We start from the raw sequence: 15,710 nt of genomic DNA on the forward strand, positions 1-15,710 counted from the left end.
TCGCGATACTCAAAAGTGGAAAGCCCTGGTCCAGCCAATAAACAATAAATTATTTCAAACTCGGCGGCAGTAGTACCGATGCCTAATGTTTCTCTTTCAGTCAGTAACGCCTCCTCCGCATTGACCGCGGAACGGTCTTGTTCACTGCTCCTCGTTCGCGGGACCGAACTCATATCTCAAGTTATAAGGCCACACAGTTAGGGTTGCCATCCATCCGGCAAAAGGAGGACATGTCCTCTTTTTTAATCATTTTATCCTGTCCGGCAGGCATTTTAAAAAACTTTGAAATGTCCGGCATTTCGCATTTCAACTAGAATTAATATGAATATTGAATAATGTGCGATATTGTGCATAGAATATCTAAACAGATGATGAAAACCTATGAAAGAATTTAACTGCTTTCAATGGTTGAAGCTGGAGCACATAACAACATAAAATATGATGACCTATTGACATGCATTGAATTCTTACACTCTAAAAATGTCACTGTTATGCCCCAGGGCTAAAGAACACTCTGTAGTATGATTTCCTGTGGAGTATTAAATTTGAAACAGGAACAGTGTCAGCGGAATACATAGTCTTAAGATGCTTAGCCAGCGTTACAGAGTCTTGTCGGGCGTTTGATAAATCACTGCCTACAATGAAAGTATTTTTACGCCACAGATCATTCCTGGACTAATCGCATTGGTCCAGTAGAACAAGCATGCATTTTAATTGGTTAAATTATATCACGCATTGTTCGAACTCTTTTCTTACGCGTACTCTCATCAAAGCGACTTATCACTATATTGCATTGAATCAAATTAAATGTAAGAGATGTTTAAGACGACATTTGTAAGTACGTAAAATCAAAAGGGGTTTTAAGCCCATCTCACCTGGTGGATGGCGTAGTCGGTACCCCGGGCGGGAAACGGATAACGAAACATAAAAAGTGTTGGTGAGGAGATTCTGCAAGTTAGTTGAGGCAGTTAGTGAAGATTTGCAGAGAGCGCTAATCGAGAGACTTGGTAGCGGCATGGCGTCAGCCAACGAGATACCCTGTAAGTAATTCAACTTATATGTACATTGTGTAAATATTCATAATAAATTTAGTAGCATTTTATTCATGTGTAACACAGTCTAGACCTAAGTTCAGTAACCATGTAGTTTTCCTATAGTGTCCTGAGAGCTCCAGCTCTCCCAGCAAAATAGTTTTCCATTGTTGTGTACAATGGTGGTGTCAGAAATCCTGATGATAAGGAGCAGAAGTCGAACGCAGTAGCCATCCGGATTGCAAACAGTGCGACCTAAGGGACGGTCGCACAACAGTCACTATTCATGATTCTAAGCTATTTTATCAATTTTATTCTGCAATGTACAAAGATATGGCAACCAAATTAATTTGGACAAAGATTTAAGTTCAGATAAACAATGGTGCAAATTCTTCAATTCCAATAGTTCTGTGAGCACTGAAACTTTCTCAGAACTCTTAAAAATATGTCAATTCTATTTATGTATCGCCCAAGTCACAATGGAAGTGCTGAGAGAGTATTTTCCCTAATATCTGCTCAATGGACAAAAGAACGAAATCGCATGCTAACGGAGACAGTCAGAGGTATCATCATGACGAAATATAATTTCAAGGACATGTCCTGTGAACAGTTCCATAGTTATTTGTTACAAGATATAAGTTTGTCCCTTCAGGCTCTTGTGCACAAAGTGGGCTCCACCAATAAGTAGGGTACAGACGTAATACTGATCCAGCAACTAGTGAGAAAACTAGCTAAGGTGAGCCATTGTTTTTATCTTTAATTTTGTTCATACCAATTTTTAAAAAGTCCTCCTTTTTCGGCAATGTCCTCTTATTTTAGATTACATGTCCTCATATAGAATTTCTTCACATGGTAACTCTACACACAGTAAAAGTATTGCAAAGAAAAACTTTCCTCAATTTCTTAGGTGTCGTACATTTTATAATTGCACAGTGCAAAATTAAGAAGCGCTTCCATACTGACATGAATGCATGTAGTTTCTCAGCTCGAAAAAATCGCAGCAGAATTCATTGTTTGTTCCAGCCGGCCTACATTGCGTCACGCGAAGTTCTGCTTACACGTCGTGCGACAATAAATGTTTACGTGATATTCAAATTCGAGGTTATACAGTCCAATAATAAGAAAGAGCAGATATAAGGAACTCAGATATTCTACACGCCATATTTAAATCATTTGGCATTTATTTTGAGTAATTCGATTACTTCCACATCCACCGTCACGCAATCTTTTTATAGTCCAAGAATTGTGTCTGCCCAAGAACTTCCACGATTTGAAATTACGTGATGACATAAATCCTCTTCTCAGTATCTTTGATGTTTACGGGCACTCTCATATGTATAAACTGAAACCCAAATTTTTCTTTACATCGGTGGCCAGTGCCAGTACTGAATGAATGCTGTATGCTCAAACCAGCCGAGTTCCATTTCCGACAAGAAAAGTGCATTATTTATCTACGCGAAGGCGCAATTGTCCGATACACTCTATCATAAGATAACAATGCAGCTCTCTACATGGACGGGCAACGGATGTCCTTCGGCACTGGAATCATGCGACCTAAGTGTGTACTCCATCCCAGAGAAGTGACGAGATGTGAAATCTTAGTGTCTATCTACAGCCTCTGATATACAGGGTGTTTCCGACCTAGTGTTACAAACTTTCAGGGATGATGGGGAAGGGCACATGTATCAATTTGAGATAAGGAACCCTGGTCCGGAAATGACCGAGTCGGAAGTTACAAGCAAAAATAATTGTGTGTAAATGGAATAATTTTATTCCTCTGTACACCTTATTTATTTGTATTTATCTATACATCTTACACATACTGTATTCATCTGACGTTGTTTACGTTGTCTACTTACAGTATTCCATTCAGTGCGCTGTCTGAGGGGTGGGGACAGGAAACTATACTAAAGCAATGCAGATAGCGTAATGTGTAACGGACATGGTTGGTCCTGATATGCACGTCTGTAGACAGCAGTGTATGTGTACAAGTTGCAGTGTCCAGTCGATCAGTCCTAGTGAAATGGAGGAGTACACGAGAGCGGAATAAGCTGACCTGATTTTCGAATACGGATGAGCCAATGGGAACAGTAGACTAACTCACAGATTGTATCGGGCCAGGTACCCACGTAGGAGACATCCGGCCCATACCATCTTTCCACGACTGTTCCAAAGGTTAAGGGAAGGAGGGCACGTGTTGTGAAATTACAATTACATTTCCACACAACTATTTTTGCTTATAACTTTCGACTCAGTCATTTCCGGAGCATGGTTCCTGATCTCAAATCGATATGTGTGCCCTTCCCCATCATCACTGAAAGTTTGTAACACCAGCCCGGAAACACCCTGTATAACAGAGGTGATCTACTTGCTCTCCAACAGCCGCAAGTTCTTTCGAATAAACCTGAAGTAGTGATCCAGTCGCTGCTGACGTTGTTTACCGGTGCTTGGTCTTCTTCATTTGTTAGAAAAGGAAGTCACTTGCTGAGGACTTATTACACTGAACAATAAATTCTTACTTTTTGTCCTGCTCCGAAATAACAATAGATGAATATTACTAATATGTGTGCTCTAAATCTGAATTTAAAATCCAAATTTTTCCATCACCTACCATTTTCCGGAGAAAGTGAATTCAATTTTGTAATGAAAAAAAAAAATCTTTATTTATTTTTCACTGCTACTGATAAAATTACAACATACTAAGAATTCAAAATGTCTCATAATACTTTAAAAATGTGTACTAGATACAAAAATGATGTTACATAGTTTAAAACACAAAAAAACACAACAATAAAAATATTTCTTTTGTATAATGAGAAAAAACTCGCAATTTGAACTTACCATTTACCGTTTATAACCAGACCCGAGACTGTCTTTCACAAGGAATCAACAATAGTCTGCAAGCATGCTGGATGATGATCTTCCTTTATATCGCTTTTCCATTTCAGATATTCCTTGTTGAAATCTTTCCCTATGATCGTCGCTTACCGCTCCAAGGTTAGGAGGAAAGAAATCCAAATGAGAATGTAAAAAGTGTTTTTTGAGAGACATATTACACCCCATTTTCTCATATGCACTTAACATGGTTTACACAAGTCCGATGTAGTTGTCTGCCCTGGAATTTCCAAGAACATTTGAGCAAACATCTTTGAAAGCGCGCCATGCCATTTTTCTGAAACAAAGAGTCAATCAACTTTGCGAATTTCTGGTCCAATGAAAATCCCCTCTTTTAATTTGTCTTCATTCAAGGTGGTAAATTTTCTTATAAATACTGAAAACCACACCCTTGTTTGTTCATTGCGTAGATTTCACTTTAAGCTGTTATGAAATTTACTGAATAGAAGGGACCAATATCTGTTTATTTATTAGAAATACAAAAGAACATGCCAACAACCATAAGAAACCGAAAATAGGTCATAAACTCATAAAATGCATTAGCTTCTGTTTTGGTTTACACCCCCCCCCCCAACCCGCGCCAGATGTTTGCTGGGGGAACCCTTATCGAAAAGGGAAATCGTAGTATATCTTAAAAGCCTTACGTGATACTAAGAAAAGGGATGCATTTTCGGATTCAGCGCACACAAAACCATAAGGAACACAATGTTTTAAATCGGAGCAAAATTCTTGTTGTTCAGTGATTAGAGCTGGCTACTATCACACCGAATGAATGTAAACTTTATGCGGGCAAAGGAAGAGCAGGGGCAGATTTCCTAGTGTTTCCATCGCATTTTTCTACATTTTCTTCATAATGTCGTGTTAAAAGCATCGGTGAACTTATTGGGTTGATACAATCATAGCGTTTGTTGCTGTGATAAATGATTTTATTTGAGATGGATAAAAGACAGAAATTAATCAGTAATATATTCTCCTGCATTATCTATGATTCTCTGCATTGCTGAGGTATTTTTTCAATTCCGTGTCTGAAGAAATCTGATGTTTTGGAGTAAAAGAAGCCGTCAAGCCAAGTTTGTAAAGCATCTTCCTTATCAAAGGAATTCCTTGAAGATTGTTGGATAGAGAATGGAAAAGGTGAAAATCTGAAGCGCAAGATCGAGATAACATGGGAGATGTGGAATCACTTGTCAACCAACCTCCTAGATAGCTGCTTTCGTCATGTTAGCGGACTACGGGCGTACATTATCGCGTTGCAGCAGCACTTGATGCAGTCTTCCGGTCGTTTTTCTTCAATTGCGGCGTTGTTGGTAATAAATGTTAGCAGTTATGGTTACAACATTTCTGGGAAGCAAATCGTAGTATACGATGTCTTCATTATCCCACCAAATGCCTAAGATCATCTTCTGTGAATGAACACTAGCTTTTGTACTGGTATTGTGTGATGAAATGAGAGAACTATTTTCTTCTCCGACGGCATTCTCCTCGTACACGGCACAAATGTTTCGAGCCGCCTCCCTGCCTTTGCTCTTGTACTAGACTCAAACAGAATAATATATCGGCAATGTTAGTTTTATTCCACTTCACACTTATCTTCTTTAGTCCCAAAAATAACACAAACTTTCTTCAAATCCACAAAATTCAAGCCGTATTTACAAGCACAACACTTCAAATAACAAATGACTAATAACAAATAATAGAAAATCTCCAAACAAGTCAACGGCGTACGAATGAGTGTAAGATGCCATGGATTGCACTACTGCTGTACTAACGTGAGTTAAGAGAAAAAAAAAATTGACTAGAGCATTAAAGCTGTGATACGGTGTCGCGGAGCTATGAGGATCCGAGTACGCGCAAGACGTGATATAAGTAGCAACGATTTTCCAGTCATTATATTTCCTAAACGAGGAAAAGGCGAAACGAACGACCATCACCACGTTTCTTAACGAACGAAAATTAGTAAATATGCATTTTCATTAAATTCAAGCTACACAACCTGGAACGGTTCCCTTGTCAGGGTCTTTAGTTTGCCCTCGCTAATAACTGACCATAATTATGTTTCTAACGAGATTGTTTTGAAATTATTTCCAATGCACCATAAGCTTCCTTCGTATTGGTACGTATCTCAACATCGTTAACAGAGACAACAGCTTTTGATTAATTGACGAAGTAGCGTTAAATATGTAATATTTGTCCGGCTTACAGCTGTTTCAGTGCTTTACGCACTATCATCAGAGCCTACTAGTGTAGGGGAGAGTCGGGTAGTATCGGACATCGGGTAGTGTCGGACAGCGCGTTTCTTTCATCTACCACCATATGGTAGTACCTGAATGACATGGTTACGTTTCTCTATGCGACATCACAGAAACGTAACCATTTCAAACAGGTACTATCATCGTGTGGTAGATGAAAGAAACTCACTGTCCGATATTACCCGATGTCCGATACTACCCGACTCTCCCCTAAGTGTACGCAAGATTCAAAATGGATCAACAGCTTTTCTTTTAGTTTCACTTGAGTGGGACGTCGAAATCTTTCTGGTGATGTTTATTACGTTGGTTTTGTGAAAAAATAAACAAAATAAAAATATTTGTGTAAATCGCTGAAAATCATACCTTTAGTTTCTAATGCTTCATTTACTCCTTAAAACAATCATTCATTTCATTTTCTTCATCAGTGTCACTGTCATTTTCCTCTGTCACCTCTGATAATAGACTTATTACAAATTTTCCTGGTATATTTCTCTTTAAAATATGAATGTATTTAAATCTCGCAAATAAAATAGACACAGAGTACACAAATTATATAAAAATAAGCTTATTTTTGTATCTTATGGGTTACCTGCATTAGATAAAACAATAAATATTAGTAACATGTAATGCTAGTAGCACTTAAAATAATAATAAAATTAAACAAATATCATACAAACATTTTCACTTTATTTTTAAACTTAAGATTGTGTAAATTGCTTAGGTCTGGATTATTTTTCAATACTGAATTGTATAATCTTGGTCCATAATTCCTATTGTGTCTTAATCCAGCTGTAGTGTGGCATTTAGGTTCTGCCAAAAGAGTTGGAACATTTCTTCTGGTGTTATGTATATGTTTTTCAGTTATAAAATTCATTCTATTTTTGTGAAAATAAATTAGTGAAGCATTGTTTTAATCTATGAAAACAAAGAACCGATTATGTCTCAGAGACTCATGTCTGTGAGTTAAGCGCCAGATTTCTCACAACTGTCCTCAGAGATGGAAAGTGGAATTTCTCAATGGCATTACGCTATAATATTGTAAATTTCATACGTGTTTCAGACTAATGTTGGGTTGCATGTAGCCTGACAAAGTTATTGGTATGTTCTCTAACCTTTAACGAGCCATCGGCGTAGCCCCAGGGTAGCGAGTGGGGTTTGTGACCCGATGCCACTCCCGAGCGTGGGTTCGAATCCGGCCTGGGCTGATTACCTCGCTAGCTTTCTTCCGAGGTTTCTCCCCAACTGAAACACAAATATCAAGTAATCTCATAGCGAATCATTGAGCTGATGTCGCTAACATCGATACTCTTAAACACTTTCATTAAACTAATTCAAGGCAACTAATTTGAGAAATCAAAGAACAGTGTCATACCGAAATCAATAATTTTGTAGGTTGGTTTTACAGACATTTTTACCATCATGCTACAAATGAAATTCAGAACGGTCATTGCTATCACAAGCAAGTTACCATTTGTACGGCAACTGAATGGTTGGACAGGGTTTGCATAGGGAAAAGGTTGGTATTATCGTGATATGAGTAATATTGTGATAGTTCTTTTCGAGAATTTATTACAATTTTACTGAGCGAGAGGAAGATCGGTTTTTTTTTGCGTCAACGTATTAAGGTAGTAGTGTCAAGAGTTGTAAGCTCCAATTCCGGTTGTGGAGCTAGATCGGAGCTTGAACATGCTTATGTCTGTGGAAACACCGGAGCACGCAACCATTCTAGTGGACGCTCCGCTCTGTTTAGTCCCTGTCTGACATCGCTGGGTTAAGGGAATGTTCGTGTACAAATTTCTACACAAAACCGATCTTCCTCTCGCTCAGTTAAATTGTAATAAATTCTCAAAAAGAACTGTCACAATATTACTCGTATCACAATATTACCAACTTTTAGCCTATATCCTGAGCCAGCGGTTGGCAAATGTAATACATTTAGAACTTGTACAACGCGACTTCTCAACCTCCATCCTCTAGTTCAGGCCTGCACAAGGTTTGCGCTCTCCGAGCCAGATCACAGCTCATGAGCGGAATGCAGATATTAGCTGCGCTCTGTATAAGGATGGACTGGAAGAAGGGGTGATCTCGTACAAAATGTACACAAAAGGAAGTACTATTACGAGTGTTCATGAAATGAATTCCCGTTCAGTGTTTGCAAAACTTTCTAGGACTATTATTAATCAATAAAGAAATATTTATTTTACAGAAATAATAGAAATTCTATAGCTACTTAAATGTGCAATATCATTTTGTTATATTTTTCTTTATCAGTACATCAAAACGAGGTTTTATGCTGTTGCAGCTGAAAGGAACAGTAGCCTACTGATAGTAATGAAACATCAGTTACAGATGTTCGATGTCTGCCTTTATTAAAGTTGATTGTAGAGAACAGTTGCTCACAAATATAAACGTTGAGCCGAACATAGCAATCATTTTCACAACCAGCCTGTGTAGTTGTGGATATTATTGCTGAGGTTTAGTCTTGTAAACCTCAACCAGGCTAGTAATATTATTCAAACGATCTTTAGCCCTTAGGTCACGTTGAAGATCAATAAGTTCGAGCTGTAAATCGTTAAATGTTAAATGTTATGTTCCGTCTTTTAGATTCCTCCATACTGTACTGTAGCAGGAGGTAAGCAACGTGAAACAGTTACTGAGAATAGGCCTACACACTACACTCCACTAGATAGCTGAGCGGTCGTTTCCCTCTCCTCTACCTATAGCAAGTCTATGTCATTCTGACGTATCTTCCTCTCCGTTTCGGCGAGCGGTAAACACAGCTCTCCCGCTGCGAAGGAAAGTCATTATAATGATAAATTATATGTTAAATTTCCTGTAAGTTCATTGGTTATATAAATTTGAGCTTTTAATTCCCATTATCTGTGAAACTAGTTCTGTTTCGTTAAGGATAGCGTTTATACTTGTATACAGAGTGTTCTGGAAAAAGATTCTAATAATTAGAGAGGAGGTAGTATGCATCAAAACAAGAAATAAAAATCTTATAAACAAGGGTCCTAAAATTAATATCTTCTGAGAAATGAGCAGATGTTTACCATTACTGTAAGAGCAGCATATCTCCTATACTCTATAGCAGGCCTGCACAAACGGCGCTCATTGAGCGCCGCCGCTCCTTCGGAGCGGGAGAGCCGTCTAACAGCTCGTCGGAAAGGTACGTCGGAATACGTATGCCTGCTATAGGTAGAGGATAGTCCACGCAGCTATCTGGTGTAGTGTGTGTTATTAGTAGCTATTTCACTTTGCCTATCTACGGCTACATAATGGAGGAATCTAAAAGACGGAAAAGTAACCATCAGGCAAATTCTTTCAATATTGCATGAGAAAATGCTTATTTTTTCATAGCAGCTGGAGTCAATACTTATCTGCCACAAAAGTTTGAAAGAAAGAGGAAAACATAATATAATGCGTCATTACTAGTCCACACATAGAAATACGATGGTTTTGTTGGTGAAGATCGCAGTAAAAAGGTTCAGGAGTTGAAAGTTGCATTATTACATGTGGTAGGGTACGTTAGAATTTATTAATCTTCAACAATTTAAATATCTCTCTTCAGGGAAAAGGCCAGCTCATTGTTGATATGTTGAATAAATTACGGGATTTCAGTCGTAAACTTCCACTTTTCGTAAGTCAGTTTCGGGAAGGTAATATGGCTCACATTCCAACGATAGAAACTGCTCGTGATGAAGCCATGTTAAACGATTATGTGCAAAATTTAATTGAAATTCAAAATTAATTTAATTCTAGGTTCCAAGATCTTCTCTTAATTGGAAACAAGTTTAAAGTTATCATAATAAATTCCTTCAACGCCAGTTGAAACACTGTCACGATTTACAGCTTGAACGTATTGATCTTCAGTGTGACCTAACGGCTAAAGACCGTTTGAATAATACTACTAGTCTGGTTGAGTTTTATAAGACTAAACCTCAGCAACATCTACGATTACACAAGCTGGCTGTGAAAATGATTGCTATGTTTGGCTCAACATTTATATTTGTGAGCAACTGTTTTTTATAATCAACTTTAATAAAGACAAGCATCGAATATCTGTAACTGATGTTTCATTACGATCAGTACTTTCCTTTCAGCTGCCAACAGCGTAAAACCCCGTTTTGGTGTACTGACAAATAAAAATATAACAAAATGATATTGTATATTTAAGTAGCTATAGAGTTTCTATTACTTCTGTAAAATAAATACAGTATTTCTTTAGTTTTGTAAACACTGAACGGGAATTCGTTTCATGAACACTCGTACTTTTTGTGTATATTTTGTAGGAGATCACCCCTTCTTCCAGTTCATCCTTATACAGAGCGCAGCCAAGATCTGCATTCCGCTGTCGACCTGTGTGTGAGCCGACTCAGAGAGCGCAAATCTTGTACAGGCCTGCTCTATACTGTGAGCTCTTTGGCGTGTTTGTATCAAGAGAACGCTTAAACAAACGGCAGTACGTTAAGAGTTCGTAATCGTACTATTGCACGTAAACTGATTCTACACTGCAGTAATTATGTTGTACCAGTCGCGTAAGTTAGTTTCGTATCTGTTGAATCGGATCATGTTTTGTTGTAACAGTAACATGGGTCCTAAATTTGATATCTTCTGAATAATGAGCGTCCTCTAGATACTAACACAAACTAAGGTATGCTGTGTAATAACAGTGACAAACGGCTGCATTGTTTCCTCAATTGTTTCTTGCCAAAGAGCTCACAGTATAGAAGATATGCTGCTCTTACAGTGATGGTAAACATCTGCTCATTTCTCAGAAAATATTGATTTTAGGACTTTGATTTCTTGTTTTGATGCATACTACCTCCTTTCTAAATATTGGAACCTTTTTTTTCAAAACATTCTGTATATTATATACGATCCGTGACAGGTAAGCTATAGCATGGATAAATATATATTTATCCATGGCTATAGCCTGAGAGGATGAAGAGAAAGGAGGGACACTCCAAGCAAATATGCTTGAAATCGGTGCGACGGATATGACGTCAAACTACACCTTCTATGCCCCATAATCCTCCGCGAAATACCGCCAATCGCCAAATATTCAATTGCTACTATCGGTTTCGGTCATATGTACACGGTTTAGAATGGATGTGGAGGTAACAGGAGTATTTTCAGATTATTATATCAATGTACATTTCACTGTATATTTATTAAAAGTGTTATGGTTGTGACATGGACTGAACACTTCATTTCCACATTCTTTCTTTTATCAAGAAAGATGTTGGCACTCCTTCATATGTTAAAGCATAGGGGTACATATCAACGTACATATTTTACAGTTGATCCGAGCAGAATATTAGCTTATGTATAAAAAATAATACCTGTTGAACTTCACTACACTTTTGAAATATTCATAACATGAAACAATTTGTTGTAAACGTAATAATATGAACAAAACTGCTGATAAATACACTGAAAAAAGAGATGAATTATGGATAATTTGACGGCCATACTACAGTACACATTCTTGGTTCCACCGTTTCAAGCTTATGGCCCAGGGTTGGCTATAGCAAGGAGAGCTTGAAACGCTCTAGCGTACGAGGTGAATGAGCTGTAGAGTATTCGGACCTTAAATTGCAGTAGAGCAGAGAATGGAATCTATTCGTCTCTTTCCTTCTCATGAATTTCACCATAAGGGCTATCCTTTTTTAATCAAACGAGGTTGCCACATTTCCGTAAAATATGTAGTTATCGATAAAAACACGTGAATATATAGTACGTACCAACCCAGGGCCATAAGCTTGAAACGGTGGAACCAAGAAGGTGTACTAATATGGCCGTCAAATTACCCATAATTCATCTCTTTTTCCGGCGTGTTTATCAGCTGTTTTGTTCATATTATTACGATTACAACAAATTGTTTCATGTTATGAATATTTAAAAAGTGTAGTCAAGTTCAGAAGGTGTTATTTTTTATACATAAGCTAACATTCTGTTCGGATCAACTGTAGAATATGTCCGTTGATATGTCTCCCTATGCCTTAACATATGAAAGAGTGCCAACATCTTTCTTGATAAAAGAAAGAATGTGGAAATAAAATGTTCAATCCATGTCACAACCGTAACACTTTCAATAAATATACAGTGAAATGTACATTTATATAATAATCTGCTAATACTCCAGCAGGCAGTGGCATGAAAATAGCAGCAATGAAAAGAGAAACTCAAAAAGTTTAGTTGTGGCAACATTGTTTTCCTAGTTGGTAACATTACCTCATAATAGCGCATATAAACAAATTTGTTCATTGTTGAGGCGAAATGGCTGCTATAGAGGACAGAAAAACTTTTTATTTCCTTTATTTTCATGTGAACCAGTCGGTTATTAATGTGCAATGCCATTACCGAAGTTTGATGCAGATCCACCCAGTAGGCCTACAATCCGTAAATGGTACACTGATTTTAAAGCAAGATTCTTCGCAAGCTGTATCGACTACAGTTGCTGCAAGCACTGAAACCAGAGGACGAAGTGATACGAAGAAATTTCTGCATAAGTATACAAACTTTAATATTGAAAACGATGATGAATTTATTCGTTCCGTGGTGTTTTCTGTCGAAGCCATTTTTCATCTTTCTGGTAAGATGAACAGACATAACCTCAGAATCAGGGAGTCGGAAAATCCGCGTACCTACGTGGAACTTGACTATAGGCTTGATATGTGCCGTGTTACCAAGGGGGGACATATTGAACATCTTTAAGTTAAGAAGCTAAACTTTTTGAATTTCTCTTTCCATTGGTACTATTTTCATTCACCGTAGATTCATAGAGCGTAAATTACATGTGTTCGAAACCGGAAAGATCTTTCGTAGGAGCCCTTTATAACATATCTTACTATTGTGTTTCTTGTTTTATTTCTTAAATCAACTCGCGACCTCCTTCAGCACTTTACACGACTCCTCAGAAGGTTGCGACCTCCACTTTAGGAATCACTGAGTTATAGGAGGCAGAAGGAAATATAGAACCTAATAATCTTCTTCGCAATTCTTTGGAATGATATTTATGAAAGAGCTGACAATAGTAAGGTCCTGCATTCAGAGGATGCGAACATACTTGTTGCGCTGAATCTAAGTGAGTCTCTAAAAATCTATTTTCAGGAAATTAGAGACAAATTTAGTGAATAAGAATTGAAAGCCAGAAAAATAAAATTATACACATTTACTAATATTTGTATATTTGGTATACTTTGTCCTTCAGAGCAACCCCTATTTTAGAGGAAGTTTGTTTAAATAGATGTCCAAATTGAGATTTTATAGAGATGTGAAAAAACGAGAACGAAAGGGAACTGTACGTAATCTTACTAAATATGAGGGGTCAGAAGGAATTCTCTGCTGCAAAGAAATTTTTTTTAATGTTGATCACTACCTGGTAAAAAGTCAATAATTTCATAATGTATCCCTGTGTTATCTGCGACAGTATGGTCTACCAAGTACCATTTTTATGTTGAAATTTTTATTTTTCAAGATCAAGGCTCATGTTATATTCTCCAAACGTCTATATTGACTAAATTTTGCTGTGCTTGTTTTTTTTTTTCAATTCAAAACACTGATTTTGTTTGAGCTCCAATAAATGTAAGTTTATTTTATAAATAATTTACATTGTAACACCTGTGAGTAGTTGTGTAGGCAGGGCCCAGTCCACAGCTTTGCCCGGGAGCCTATAAAGCTGTTAAGAAGGCACTGGCGAAACCCGTGAGTTGGTAGGCAGATAGCAGGGTGATATTACAACAAAATATTATTGGCGTCCGTCCAGGATTCATTAATTAGCATGTCCTTTTAATTGGCACGTTTGAAAAAATTCTACAGTCAGCCTTGCGAACTAATTATTATTATGGTTGGCAACACTGGACTCAATCACTAATAAAGTGAGTGTTACGTCACAAAATGTAACACCGTTGACTAACGAGAAAGACAGGCTTCGGCACGAATTGGAGTCACGTGATTATCGTGGACCAGTCATGGCCATATTGACAATCGCCTAATATAAATACATGTTCTAAATACTTAAAAGGTCAAGATACAACAGTGTTCATAAGTGAAGATTAAAAATAATTATCTCCATTATTTTTAATATATGTTCTAAGTTCTAAAAAACAAAGGAATTGCTATATTAAACTCCTGTTAAACGTGCATTTTTATATAAACTTGTTCAATGTTGGCCATGTTATGACTAAGAATGTGACGTCGCGCCGTAGCCTGTTGTAACACTATGTTAGAATGTCTGACAAAAGAGATGCACAAGAAAAAGGAGCAGCATGTTATATGCGTGAATACAGAAGACACTAAAAAACAAAAGTTGGGTATACTAATAGATTCACATATTCATAAAACTGCTGCACAGTCTTATTTTAATTTTAACCTTAGAGATGTTATTCACGGAAAGCAATACCGGAATCCTGGTTTCACCGCCAATTTTTAATCCTTCCTTTTTTTAGGATTTTTGTATCAATGGTCTCTAGCTCTCATTGGAGACTGTAGCAAACAGTAAATTAATATTGTAGGAATAGCATTAATATCGAGTCCAGTTTTTTTACGTGAAAGCACCAATTCCATATCCATAAACGGAGCTAACTAATATACAAGGACTCCTATACACATATTTTATTACAGTGTATCGAATTGGAACATGTACGGAGAAAATATCTACCACCCTCGATGCTAAGTCAGAATAGGAGTTCGCTTGCATGCCTTGACCTCATGGGGAATAGAAAATACGAACAAAAGATTGGCTTGCAAATCAAGATTTCAGGTATAACTCCCTGTAAAGTTGGTTTGAATAATTTCGAGGGAAAAATTGTTAGTGTGCACTCGAAGTTGGTTGCTTGACGGTTGTCAGCCCATTTTGAGATCTGTGGATATAGAAGGAAAAATTGGATCGGTGTCGGGAAGAGTTCCCGGGTAGCTCAGTTGGTAGAGCGTTGGTACGTTAAACCAAAGGTCCCGGGTTCGATGCCCGGCCCCGGAACAATTTTTCCCTCCAAATTATTCAAATCAACTTTACAGGGAGTTATACCTGACATAACACACATAACTGTTCGTTAACAGAAAACCACAATTTAAGTCACACGGTGTTAGTGTGCACTCGAAGTAGGTTGCTTGACGGTTGTCAGCCCATTTTGAGGTCTGTGGATATAGAGGGAAAAATTGGATCGGTGTCGGGTAGAGTTCCCGGGTAGCTAATTTGGTAGAGCGTTGGTACGTTAAATCAAAGGTCCCGGGTTTGATGGCCGGCCCCGGAACAATTTTTCCCTCGAAATTATTCAAAAGATTGGCTTGTTCCTCTTGAAGGCGAGAAAGATTACAACTTCAGCTGTTGAAGTTTGTGACACGAACTGAGGAAGGGATAATACTATCTACCCAACTACACACTTTTATGTTTGTCTTAGGTTAGGATTTATTATATAATATGTTTTGTGTGTCATTTTCATTTTAATATGCGTGTTCTTTTAGAGAGTAGTTGGATATAATAATAGGTGGGGGGAACCTACAAAGTAGGACTTGTTTTAGGTACAAAGCA

The 15,710-nt window shown here is 37.6% G+C and overlaps 1 protein-coding gene across 2 annotated transcripts in view; it reads right to left on the reverse strand.

Moving 5' to 3' along the window:
• The window catches only part of LOC138710424 (uncharacterized), a 314,477-nt gene that overhangs the window by 222,535 nt on the left and 76,232 nt on the right, over positions 1-15,710 (reverse strand). Inside the window, exon 2 of one of the 2 annotated variants that reach the window (XM_069841311.1) lies at positions 7,288-7,417. The exons of the other annotated variant lie outside the window; for it this stretch is intronic. The gene's annotated coding sequence lies outside the window, so the exon portion shown is untranslated. The remainder of the gene's footprint in view (positions 1-7,287; positions 7,418-15,710) is intronic. 2 annotated transcript variants of the gene reach the window in all.

Source organism: Periplaneta americana, chromosome 12 (genome assembly GCF_040183065.1).
Source record: "Periplaneta americana isolate PAMFEO1 chromosome 12, P.americana_PAMFEO1_priV1, whole genome shotgun sequence".
Taxonomy (NCBI): Eukaryota; Metazoa; Arthropoda; class Insecta; order Blattodea; family Blattidae; genus Periplaneta; species Periplaneta americana.